The 12,045-nt window shown below is 41.5% G+C and overlaps 1 protein-coding gene and 1 long non-coding RNA gene across 9 annotated transcripts in view; one reads left to right on the top strand and one right to left on the bottom strand.

Moving 5' to 3' along the window:
- The window catches only part of LOC113436599 (platelet glycoprotein 4-like), a 56,740-nt gene extending 45,791 nt beyond the window's left edge, over nucleotides 1-10,949 (bottom strand). Inside the window, exons 1-2 of one of the 7 annotated variants that reach the window (XM_087934381.1) lie at nucleotides 10,530-10,894; nucleotides 10,279-10,306 (exon numbers count right to left, since the gene is read on the bottom strand). The gene's annotated coding sequence lies outside the window, so the exon portion shown is untranslated. Of the gene's footprint in view, nucleotides 1-61; nucleotides 345-3,749; nucleotides 4,039-4,083; nucleotides 4,181-10,278; nucleotides 10,307-10,406 lie in introns of those variants that run through there. The other 6 variants (XM_026701088.2, XM_087934379.1, XM_087934380.1 and 3 more) reach the window with 6 other exon arrangements.
- On the top strand, nucleotides 5,011-10,996 carry LOC148125564 (uncharacterized). 2 transcript variants are annotated; one of them, XR_015743799.1, is made up of 2 exons: nucleotides 5,011-5,215; nucleotides 9,469-10,996. It is a non-coding gene; the product is annotated as an uncharacterized LOC148125564 (long non-coding RNA). The 2 variants fall into 2 exon arrangements; XR_015743798.1 differs by having other exon boundaries at nucleotides 8,947-10,996.
- Nucleotides 10,997-12,045: the final 1,049 nt, after the last annotated feature.

The following is a 12,045-nucleotide window of genomic DNA, read 5'->3' as shown; positions in this document are numbered from 1 at the left end:
CTCCAGAGTAAACAAGTAAAAGTTAAGCTAGGGTGGGTGGTGGAACTGCCCTACTACTTACCTGTGGACAGTTGTAGCCAGGCCTCACACATCCCGACATCTGCCTGGCCAGCCCATTTCTTCTGCAGCTGGCAAGGCTGGCAAGGCTTTCCTGGAGGCCTCTGTAGCTGATAAGAAAGTTCCAGATCAATCCAGAGCTCCCTTATTGGCTGCAGAGGCCTTCAGGAAAGCCTTGCTGTCTGCAGAAGAAGTTCCCAAAGGCTTCTGACAACAAAAAGGAAGCCAGGGGCAATGCGCACAAGTGAGGTTAGTCAGTGGATGACATCCCCTGAAAATAAGACCTGGTGCCCTTTTTGGTGGCAAAAAATATAAGACAGGATCTTATTTTGGGGGGAAACATAGCAGCAATTCTTCTTCTCCCTGAAGGATGCCTTTTTCCCCTCCAAAAATATTGTTGAAAATTTGCTTTGACATGCAAACAGAGCAGGAATGTCAAAATGGATTTCTTGGAGGGGCGTATCAGCATTTTAGTTGTCCTCCATGGGGCGGACAAGGGTTTGGGGGGGGGAGGAGATGGGACGGAAGGCCTCCTGCAGCAACCTGACAGCCAAAATGGGGCACAGGGGTCACGCACACACCCCCACACCCTGTTTCTGTTGGCAGAGTGCTGCAGGAGGCTGTCCAGGCTGAAAACAGGGTGTGTAAGGGCCACCCACGGCTCTCTCGTGCCCAGTTTTTGCTAGAAGAGGCACTGGGGGCCAGTCCTTTGCTATTTCCAGACTGGAACCATGGGCCAGATGTAAATACCCCATGGATCCAGCCTGCCAGCCTTGAGTTTAACACCCCTGAAAATAAGAGTATTTCAGGTCCATAGTTCTTCTTCAAAATATGATCCCAGAAAATTTTGGAGGACACACCTCTAAAGTAGAACCGCTCCTTTTCAAGTCCCAACTCTGAACAAGCCAGGCAGTTTCTCTGGAATGAGTTTCCAAAAGCTTTTAAAGTATTATATCATCAACACTGTTCAAGGGGACAGCTCCAGGATACTTTGCTCCCAGTAACACATGCCAGTTATTTCAACTTCCACTATTAAATATATATATTGGGAAATCAAGACTCACTGTTCTACTGTTGAGAATTCCCCAAAAATACTGACTCGGAGATGAACGGAAAATAAATTAGAAATGGTTTAATTTCAGAAGGAAATTAATACACCTTTGGGGAAGTCTCCTTCCTCAAGAAAAAGCCCTAATAAGATCTGAATTGTCATCTGCACCTCTATAACTGTCTGGTTTGGTTCTGCAGCTGAACAGGACGGACACAGACATCAGAGAGTAATTAGGACCGCAGAAAAAAACAATTACTACCAACTTGTCTTCCATGGAGGACCTGTATACTGCACTCTGAGTCCAAAAGAGGGCTGTGAAAATATCTACAGACCCCTCACATCCTGGACATAAACTGCTTCAACTCCTACCCTCAAAACAATACTATAGAGCATTGCACACCAGAACAACTAGACACAAGGACATTTTTACCCCAAAGGCCATCACTCTGCTAAACAACTAATTCCCTCAACACTGTCCAACTATTTACAAAATCTGCACAACTATTACTGTTAATCCACTCATCACTCCTTATTGCCCATCCCCTCCCACTTTATGACTATATGACTGTAACCTTGTTGTTTGTACCCTAACAATTTTTATTGATTTCCTCTTATGATTTGATTGCTTATTGTACCCTATGACTACCATTAAGTGTTGCACCTTATGATTTTCGACTCTCGACTGTATCTTTTCTTTTATGTACACTGAGAGCATTTGCACCAAGACAAATTCCTTTTGTGTCTGATCATACTTGGCCAATAAAGAATTCTATTCTGTATTCTATTCTATTAATCGCTCTTCTAAAGTTTTCAGAAGAAGATTGCAAAATTCACGCAGGATAAATCTATCAATAGCTCCTGATCAAGAGAGCTATATATTACCTTCAGCACCAAAGGCAGAATCAGACTGGAAAACATGAGCAAGCTATTCCTTTGATGTTGATGTGCTCTCCATGAGAACAGAATGTTGATCATGAAGAACCTTCCTATGTGATCTTGGGAGGCTCTCTTTACATTCTTTAGCACTAAAATAGGGAGCACCTCAGTAGACCTACCTTGTCTTTCACTGTATCACAAAAGTTCACCTGTATTCCACAGAAGATGGTAGCAGTCATGCCTATGAACGATTTTGGGGGTGTTCTATTTATGGAGAATTAAGGCCTGGGCATTTTAGAGCCCTACTTTCTCAGTGAAATGACAAGAAGAAGACCGTTACAAAAACAAAAAGCAATCTAATTGTGCCATTCCCATTTTGAATGAAGCATTTCAAATGTTCTAGATTTAGAAGCACCTAATAGCCAGACAGACAATATACACTGCATATATTGTCTGCCCAAATAAAAGATTTTCCAAAAATTATTGAACTGCGGCATTTCACGATATTGAGATCTGTGCTGAGTAGTTTATGGACTTGCACTACACAGTATAGCTGTGCTGAATAGTTGTTGAATATATATTATCAAGTATATTTGTACTGAATAGTTTAAGCAGAATAGAGCTGGAAGGGACCTTGGAGGTCTTCTAGTCCAACCCCCCTAGCTCAAGAAAGAGACCCTATACTATTTCTTTTATGTACACTGAGAGCACATGCACCAAGACAAATTCCTCATGTGTCCAATCACACTTGGCCAATAAAGAATTTCTGTTCTGTTCTGTTCTGTTCTGTTCCGTTCCGTTTTCTATTCTATTCTATTCTATTCTATTCTATTCTATTCTATTCTATTCTATTCTATTCTATTCTCTCTACTCTACATTCTATTCTATTCTATTCTATTTCTAATTCTAATTCTAATTCCATTCCATTCTGAAGATACTTTGTCCAGTATCTTCTTAAAATCCTCCAGTGTTGGAGCAGCCACAACTTCTGGTGGCAAGTTGTTCCACTGCTTAATTGTTAGGAAGTTTCTCCTTAATTTTAGGTTGCTTCTCTCCTTGATTAGTTTCCAACCATTGGGGTTTTTTTTTGTCTTAGCTTCTTCTTTGTGGCAATCCCAAATACTGGAATGCTATCACATAATCCCTAGTCCTTCTCTTCTCTAGACTAGCCATGCCCAGTTCCTTCAACAGTCTTTCATGGTTGATGGATGTATAGTATATCTGTACTATATATCTTTACCGGATACAATATGGATGTATACCACATAGTATGTATGTATGTATGTAAGCATGTATGTGTATGTGTGTATACGTACACGTATGCATATACATATGCACATGCATATATATGCATATGCATACACACACACACACACATATCCATCTATCCATCCATCCATCCATTATTCAATACAGATTCTCAATATCACAAAATATTACAGATGGAGAATATATATATATATATATATATATATATATATATATATATATATATATATATATATATATATATATATATATATATTCTGTGCAACAAGCCAAATGCAGAAGGCAACATGTTATTCTTTTTCCAACTGCCAGAATTCTAAATAAAAAAATAAAAAAGAGCAATTAAAAAAAATTCTCACTCCCTAATCCATCTCTAAAGCCATCCACTTTGTTTAGAATACCAGTGGAGGAGAGGGGGACAAAAAAATGGGTTTTCATTTCACATGACTTAACACTCATTACTGGACTGCTTCTAAATACAAAAACAAGAGCTTACCTTTCCAAAAGCCCATGAAGGATCTCTACGCCCCAGGCGTTTTAAAAAATGAGATTGCTTGTCACTCTGATCCAAAGTTTCCTTCTGCAACTCAAGTGTGTATCCTCCTGCTTTAATAAATCCCAAAGTCATGGGACGGGTCAGTTACTTCTTCAATTGAACTTCCCACTCGCTTTGCCAGAACATGACCCAAACACACATTGCATAGCTATTTATAACAATTTATAACCTTCTGCTTTCACACACACACACACACACACACACACACACACACTCCCTTTCTGATTCACAACTGCTTTGGGGGGGAGAATAGGACGAGAAGAGGTTGCCTTACAACTGTGTCAAGGGCCATCCCAGCTAGTAGGGAAGGATCCTGTTATCCAGCCCTCTCCTGCATGTTGAATCAGCCTTCATTCTCACAACAGAAAGGCTCCCAGACGAATTGCTTACACATAAAACACTCAAGCAGTCAGGACACTGTTTGGGTCCTGCCCAAGGTGACTCAAATGTTTGCCTGGCTCACTGTGCAAATAGAGTCAAAGTTGAAAAGCTTTCAGAAAGGGAAAAGGAAAAAAAAAATCCCTCATTCTCTTTCTCTCTCATTCTCTCTCATCCTCTCTCATTCCTCTCTCATTCTCTCTCTCATTCTTTCTCTCTCTCTCCTTCTCTCTCACATTCTCTCTCTCTCTCATTTTCTTTCACACATTCTTTCTCTCTCTCTTTCTCTCTCTTTTTCTCTCTCTCCTCTCTCATCCTCTCTCTCATTCTCTCTCTCTCATTCTCTCTCTCTCCTCTCTCTATCTTTTTAAAAAATAGGCTTTTGTCCAACAAGCAAAGATAAGATTTCATTCATAAAAGGGAAGCCTTGGCTTTGATAAAATGTTTGATGCGTAGCAGCAAATCGTGTTTCCAAAACAGGACACGAGACCACGAAAGGTAGAAGAACACAGGTTTATTTGCGCAAAGCGTTCAGAGCATTAGCATGACAAATTCTGAACTCCCGTCTCCCATTCAGGGCAGTTCCTTTATACCTATTGTGACTTCAGCCGAAGTCTGGGCGTTCATCTTTGACATAACTGTGCTTACAAGATAATACAGAAAACTTGCAAAACATCTTTTTCCAAGAAAGGACTAGAAAGAGGATATGATAAACATATTTTGCTTACTTTGTTATCTTACACCACCGGATACTTTCCATGCCCACTCTCATTTATAGTGACAGGTACGTTGTTAGTTCCTTAAAGTTATAGATTGCTTAATATCTGAGCAAGCTAAAGCAGAGGCACTCTAACCTTCCTTTGGTTATGACTTATGACATATATAGGGTGATGATATGATTAACAGTGCTATTATTTTATATGCCCTTTTGGTCCCGCTTCAGATGGATGCAAAAATTTAAGGGGGAAGATGCAACTTACTTGCAGTCCTTGAACTTACGACCACAGTCAAGCCCCGAATCTCCCTAGGTAAGTGAGTCATTGGTTAAGTGACCTTTTGACCCATTTGGTGAACTTTCTGGCCACAGCTGTTAAGTAGAATTACTGCAGTTTGATACCGAAGTATCATTTTATCCTACTTTATCTATATATTAAATTATTGCTTTTTAAAAAAAATTCAATTTCATTTTAAACTGTGTTTTATTCCAATTTCATTTCAAATCATATATTTTATTCCAATTCCATTTTATATTTTTTTTTAATCATATTTTAGTAATAATTCATGTCTAGAACTTTGCCCTTTGATATATGGCCCCCGGTGAATCGATAAAATAAACTGATCCTGAACTGAATCACTGCAGTCGTTATAAGTGACTAACATGGTCGTTAAGTGAATCTGGCTTCATCGTTGACTTTGCTTCATGGGAAGATCACCCAAACGGGGGTCGTGTGACTCCCCCGGGACACTGCAACTATCATAAAGATGAGTTGGCTATCAAGCATCTGAACTAGGATCGTGTGCCCAGGTGGGCAGGCTGCCATGGTCATAAGAGTGAAACACGGTTGTAAGTCATCTTTTTTTTTCCAGTGACACAGTGACTTTGAGCAGTCACTAAATGAACTGTTGTTTAAGTTGAGGATCACCTGTAACTTAATCCAGGAAGGGAATCTGAGTTGGGAAACAATTTTGCATAGTTTTTCACGAAGACAGTTTGCTCCTTGGTCGTTAAGGGAAGAAGAGTTAAGAGTAGTTAATAGGCATAATTTACATAGAGGTTTGCATTAAAAAAATGTAAGATTACAGGTGTCAGGATTCCAGCCATCGCCCTAATTAAATCATGATCCTCAAGTCAAACGTCAAAAAACTTCAAAGGATTTATTAGAGGCGACATACTGGCACTGCCCCGGATGAAGCCAACTCTGGCATACGTAATTTACAGTCACCTGTAACCCTGTTTCCTCCGCTTCCCCCTGGGTGTCTCATAAATCAGATTCTCCAATTAAATAAAGTCATGGGCAAAAGCTCTGGTAGTTTAGTTACAATCTTTTAAAGATAAGACTTGGAATGTACTTTCGCTTTCAAACTGCTGCACTGCTCTTCCAGATATCCTTCCTTCCACCTACTTTTTTTTTAATGGCAACTACTAAAACAGGCATAGGAATGTTTTATGACTTGACAACAAGTAGTCCTCAACTGATGATGTCAGGCCCCTGGTGGAGACTGACTCCGAGGGAGAAGAGGAACAGCTGACAGGGAGTAGAAGTGTGGCTCCGAAGGTTGTGGAGGCGGCTGGGGAAGGGCCAGCTGGGCAGTCAGAGGAGGACCCAGGCCCATCCCCTCTCCATCCTAGGGCATGCAGGGAGGAGAGGATAAGGGAGAGATGTGCTCTACTGGGGCGGAGTGGGCCTTGGTCCTCTTCATGGGCTGCAGATGTAAAAACTGAATAAGAGAATGGAAATGCGTACGAGTGAACGCTGGAAACAAAGCATGGAAATATCTCTACTTTATGGTTCCTCTCTGAGTTTGGTGTCCTTCCCAGTGTGTGTTATCTGTGGACGTCCTCCAGCCTTTCTTGCCTGGTTTGTGTTGCTTTTTTCCTCCTTCTTGTAACTGTTTGTGTGGGAGTTTTTTGTCTTCCGTCAAGAATCTTCAGAGTTTGGAAGCAAAGTGAAGGAGTAAAAGGAGATTCACTTGTTTTCTGTGACGGTGTTTGTTTTGTATCCCACCCTGGGTGATCACAGATGACCACAATTGAGCCCAGAGTGTATGTTGCTAAGTGAGACCTTTGTTAACTGAGTTTCGCCCCATTTTACCACTTTTCTTGCCCCATTGGGGAAGGGAATCGCTGTGGTTTCTTCAATTAGCAACATGGTCATTAAGTGAATCCGGCTTCCCCACACCCATCAGAAGGTAGGCAAAGGAGATCCCGTGGTCTCCAGGGATGCCGCAACCATCATAAATATGAGTCCTTTGTCAAGCATCCCGAATGGCATTCACGGGGGAATGATCACACATGTGAAACCCAGTCGTATGAGTCCCTTTTTCGGTTGCTAAAAGAACTATTGTGCATTCTAAGGACTGGCTGCCTTAGAAGAATTAGACTTATTGGATTATGATTGGGGGAAAGTGGATTTTGAAATCAAGAGAAAGTGGACAGATCTCAAATCCAGGCAATCATCACTGGAAGACGTCAGATAGAGCAAAAAAAAAAAGAGGCAAGAAAGCCTCAGGTTATTTTCCTTTCTCAAGGTTGGTAAACTGCCTCGGCTTGTCACATCTGTGGTAACGATTCACAAGGTCGCAATTTTTTTTTTCTCCCACCCAAGATACCAGCTGGTCATAAAAACTGATATTTTCAGCCACCTGGAAATATTTTTGGTTTTTTTGATCCTGTTTATCAGAAACGCTTCAGTTTCAAGTTTGCTTTCCCAACATAGCCTTCGATGTTTTACCACCTGCTTGTTTGAAAATATCCTTCACTCTTACAGAAGGACTGATAACGTAACCACAATATGAATACACACACACACACACACATATGTGAACATTCTTATTCACATTATTAAATATACATATACATATACATATACATATATTCAGCTTTGTTTGGGTATTTTCCCATGTCATTATAGTTGTGCTTTTAAAGTTGTAGCAACGTTTTGGCAGAATCTCATCTGCCATCATCAGGCTTCTGTATTGTGTTTGTCTGTTCATCTATACAGAAGCCTGATGATGGCAGATGAGATTCTGCCGAAACGTTGCTACAACTTTAAAAGCACAACTACAATGATGTGGCAAAATACCCAAACAAAGCTGAATGCCATACATGTAAGTACCCACGAAAACTTAAGAAAATATATATATATATATATATATATATATATATATATATATATATATATATATATATATATATATATATATGTCTTCTTAACTGAATACCATACATACATACATACATACATACGACTTTAAAAGACTTTCAAGTAAGCCAAAGCAGCAACCACGAGCGTATGTGTCTGTCTGTCTGTCTGTCTGTCTGTCTGTCTGTCTATCTATCTATCTATCTATCTATCTATCTATCTATCTATCTATCTATCTATCTATCTTCCTCTGTCTCTGTCTGTCTTTGCCTCTTTATCTCTCTGTCTCTCTGTGTGTGTCTGTCTCTCTCTCTTTCTCTCTCTATGTTTCTCTGTCTCTCTCTCTCTCTCTGTCTCTGTCTCTGTCTCTCTATCTCTCTATCTATAAAATGCTTTCATTGCTGGTTTCAGTTTACTGGAAAGTCTTTTAAACTTGCACAACCTGAAGTTGCTTAATAGGAATCAAATATAGATATTAGTCTATTTGAAGTATTTTTGCATTAATGCGGCCCTGGCAAAAACTATTTTCTGTGGTGCATTGGATTGTCTAACTTTCTCAAAACACTTTAATTTAAAAAAATCTTCTAGCGAGAGATGGGGGAGAGACAGAGAGAAAGAGGAGAGGAAGAGAGGGAGAGACAGAGAGAGAGGGAGGGAGGGAGGGAGAGAGAGAAAGAAAGGCAAGCAGGCAGGCAGGCAGACAGACATAGACAGACAAACAAACAGACAAGCAGACAAGAAAATAGAGAGTCACTTTTACTTTCTTCAAACAATGCAGGAAATCAACGGATGCAAATTCAAGAGGCAGGCACCAATTAAAATGCTTCTATTCCGTCTACATGGGTTCCTATGCTCGAGGGCTAATTGTCTCTGTTTTTATTTATTGCCTATCTCAGGTACAAAAGAATCAAAAAAAGCCTCTAGCCTGGTGAAATCCCATTCCTGTTACTCATGTTACATTTTGAGAAGGGTTTGCGCCTAGTTTTCTGCCACTCCCCAAGGCCTGCCATGGATTCTGCACACTTCCACTTAAAAAGACACATGAAAGCAATCATCCCAACTGTTACTATGCATGCTTCGCTTTCCAATTTATTTATTTTTAAACAAACCAAGCTGAGGGCAGCGTTCCCTGTTCTCAAGGCATTTGAGAAGTCAAAGGCAGACCTGAAATACAGTCAATAGGTGAAAATCGCAGTAACCGAGCTGGAAAGGGACCGTCAGAGGGCATCTAGTCCACCCCCGCTCCTGCAGGAGGGCCTACATTATTTCACTGAAACACGCACCGAATAAGAACTAATGTATTGATGGAATAAAGGGCTTCCCGGTCCTTATCAAAATCCTGCCACAATGTTATGCTCATATTACAACTGCAACAATTACAATTACAACAAAAGCTGACTCACTTTTGCTTTTTTCAGATTAACAGAGTTGGAAGGGACCTTGTAGGTCGTCCAGTCTAACCCCCTCCACCCAAGCAGGAGATCCTACACCATTGCTGACAGGTGGCAGTCCAGCCTCTTCTTGAAAGCCTCCCACACCTTGTGAAAGCAAGCTGTTCAGATACAGATTAACAGAGTTGGAAAGGACCTTCGGAGGTCATCTAGCCCAACCCCCTCCTGCTCCTGCAGGAGGACCTACATGATTTCACTGAAATGTGAAATCATGTATTTAAGGAATAAAGGACTCTCCAGTCCTTATCAAACTCCTGCCATAATGTTATGATCATATTACAACTATGCCGGTTCACTTTTTTCTTTTTTTTTACAGATTGGCAGAGTTGGAAGGGACTTGTAGGTCATGTAGTCCAACCCCCTCCAGCCCAAGCAGGAGACCCTACACTGTTTCTGACAAATGGCTCTTCTTAAAAGCCTCTGGTGATTGGAGCATCCACAACCTCTGGTAGCAAGCTGTTCCACTGGTTCTCACTTTTAAGAGATTTCACCTTAGTTCTAGGTTGCTTCTCTCCTCACTTAGCTACAATACGAGCCTCCCTTACCTTTGTAAGCAATAAGCTCAGTTTTAGAACTCTGCTCATCTACACTGTTCTTGTTTGGATGCAACCCCAGGTACCATCAGGTTATGGCGAAAAGGGAAGGCACGTTTACGTTACAAGCAGGATTCGCTTTAGCGAATCGCTTTGCATCCCAGTTTAGGACAAGCACCAAACCTACAGAGTTTCCACAGTTCCCCTGCACCGACTATGTGCTCCGAAGAAGATGCAAACCAACCTGAATGGAGGGAGGGACTCGATAACTTCTGCCAACGGGATTCGCAGGATGGTTAAAGCCAAATAAGCAAAAAATAAAAAGAAAGAAAAGAAGAAGAAAAAATTAGCTTCGGTTGAATCCTTACTCACAGAGAGAAGAGGTTGCTGTAGCAACTCTGCAGAAGCTCAGGATAACATTAAGACTGCCCAGTGGTTCAAGAGTCCGTTGCTCTTTCATCAGTCTCAGCAGAGATTTTTTTTTTTTTAAATTACCTCAGTGACTATAGTAAACTGTCTCGGGAGATTAGGAAGAACTCCTAAGTTTCTCCCTTAACTTTCAAAGTTGGGAAGCTGCAAGGTTGCTCTGCATTAGGTGTGCGCTGTAGCTCTTCTGAACTTCTGAATAGACGCTCCTGACCATATATCGGTCATTCCAGGGAAACAGGTTTGAATACGGGAAGAAGTTAGCCAATCCCATCTAATTAAGCTCACTGTATGCAAGCCTCCCACGCACATTGGCAATTTTCCGCCTATATGTGGGAGGCTAACCAAAAGAGAAGGCCCTTGGCAGGTGTGACAACAGAACATCAAACGGCAGCCACTGATTACAGGTAGGAAGTCAAGGCGGAAGAGTGAAGAGAACAAGCTGGCTGCCGGTAGCTCTGAAGCTTCGAGACAGGAGGGACGTTTGCCAAGGCAAATCCAGGAACTTTTTACCCAATAAACTTTCTGTTAATCTTTGTTAGGCTTCGGTGGCTTCTGAAGGGAAGGGAAGGGGAAGGGAAGGGAAGGGAAGGGAAAAGAAGGGAAGGGGAAGGAAGAGGTAAGGTGGAAGGAAGGAAGGAAGACAGAATGAGGAAGGAAAGGTGGAGGGAGGGAAGAAGAAGAGATTGAGGAAGAGGAGGGAAGGAGGGGATGAGGAAGGGAAGGGGAAGGGAAGAAAAAAGGAGATTGAGGAAGGGGAGGTAAAGGAGAGGTAAGGTGGAAGGAAGGAAGCCAGAATGAGGAAGGAAAGGGAAGGAGGGAATGAGGAAGGAAAGGTGGAGGAAGGGAGGGAAGAAGAAGAGATCGAGGAAGAGGAGGGAAGAAGGGGATGGGGAAGAGAAGAAGAAAGGAGATTGAGGAAGGTGAAGGGAAGGAGAAGTAAGGCGGAAGGAAGGAAGACAGAATGAGGAACAAAAGGGAAGAAGGGGATGAGGAAGCGAAGGTGGCGGGAGGAAGAAGAATGAGAAAGGGAAGAGAAAGGGAGGGGGAGGGAGGGAAGAAAGAAGAGAAAGGGAAAGGAAAAAGTAACAACAGGAACTCCAGATCCCTCGAGGCAAACCTATAGGCCCCAGTCTCACTTCCTGAGAAAGATTTGATAAGTATGCCACCTTCATATTTGCATAGGCCATCCCAGTGTGCTTTTCACATTCGCTTCTATTCCTTTTCATTAAACTACCATGATGGGGGCGGGGGAGAGAGGGAAGCAAGGAGTGGCCTTGATAGCACCTTTAAAGTTTTCTGGGGATAATTTACATCCACTTACTAACAGAAACAAATTACTTCATTCTTCCAGGCTATGCAACTTTGGCTTCCGATAATCCTAATCCGTCCAATTCAAAATGCAAATTTTTGTTTTCATTGTTTGTGGTTTTCATAGTTTTAAATGGAGTTTTTATGTTGCTTTAATTCCTGGTTGGCTGCCACCCAAGAGTTTGTTATAAAAGCCGCTGTATACATGGTTTAAATAAGTAACAAATAACACTGCTCAAAAAAATAAAGGGAACACTTAAACAACACAATGTAA

This window comes from Pseudonaja textilis, chromosome 5 (genome assembly GCF_049901715.1).
Source record: "Pseudonaja textilis isolate UNSWEBS1 chromosome 5, rPseTex1.2, whole genome shotgun sequence".
Lineage (NCBI taxonomy): Eukaryota > Metazoa > Chordata > Lepidosauria > Squamata > Elapidae > Pseudonaja > Pseudonaja textilis.
Note: the sequence above shows the minus strand (reverse complement) of the source record. Positions and strands in the feature narration are given on the sequence as shown.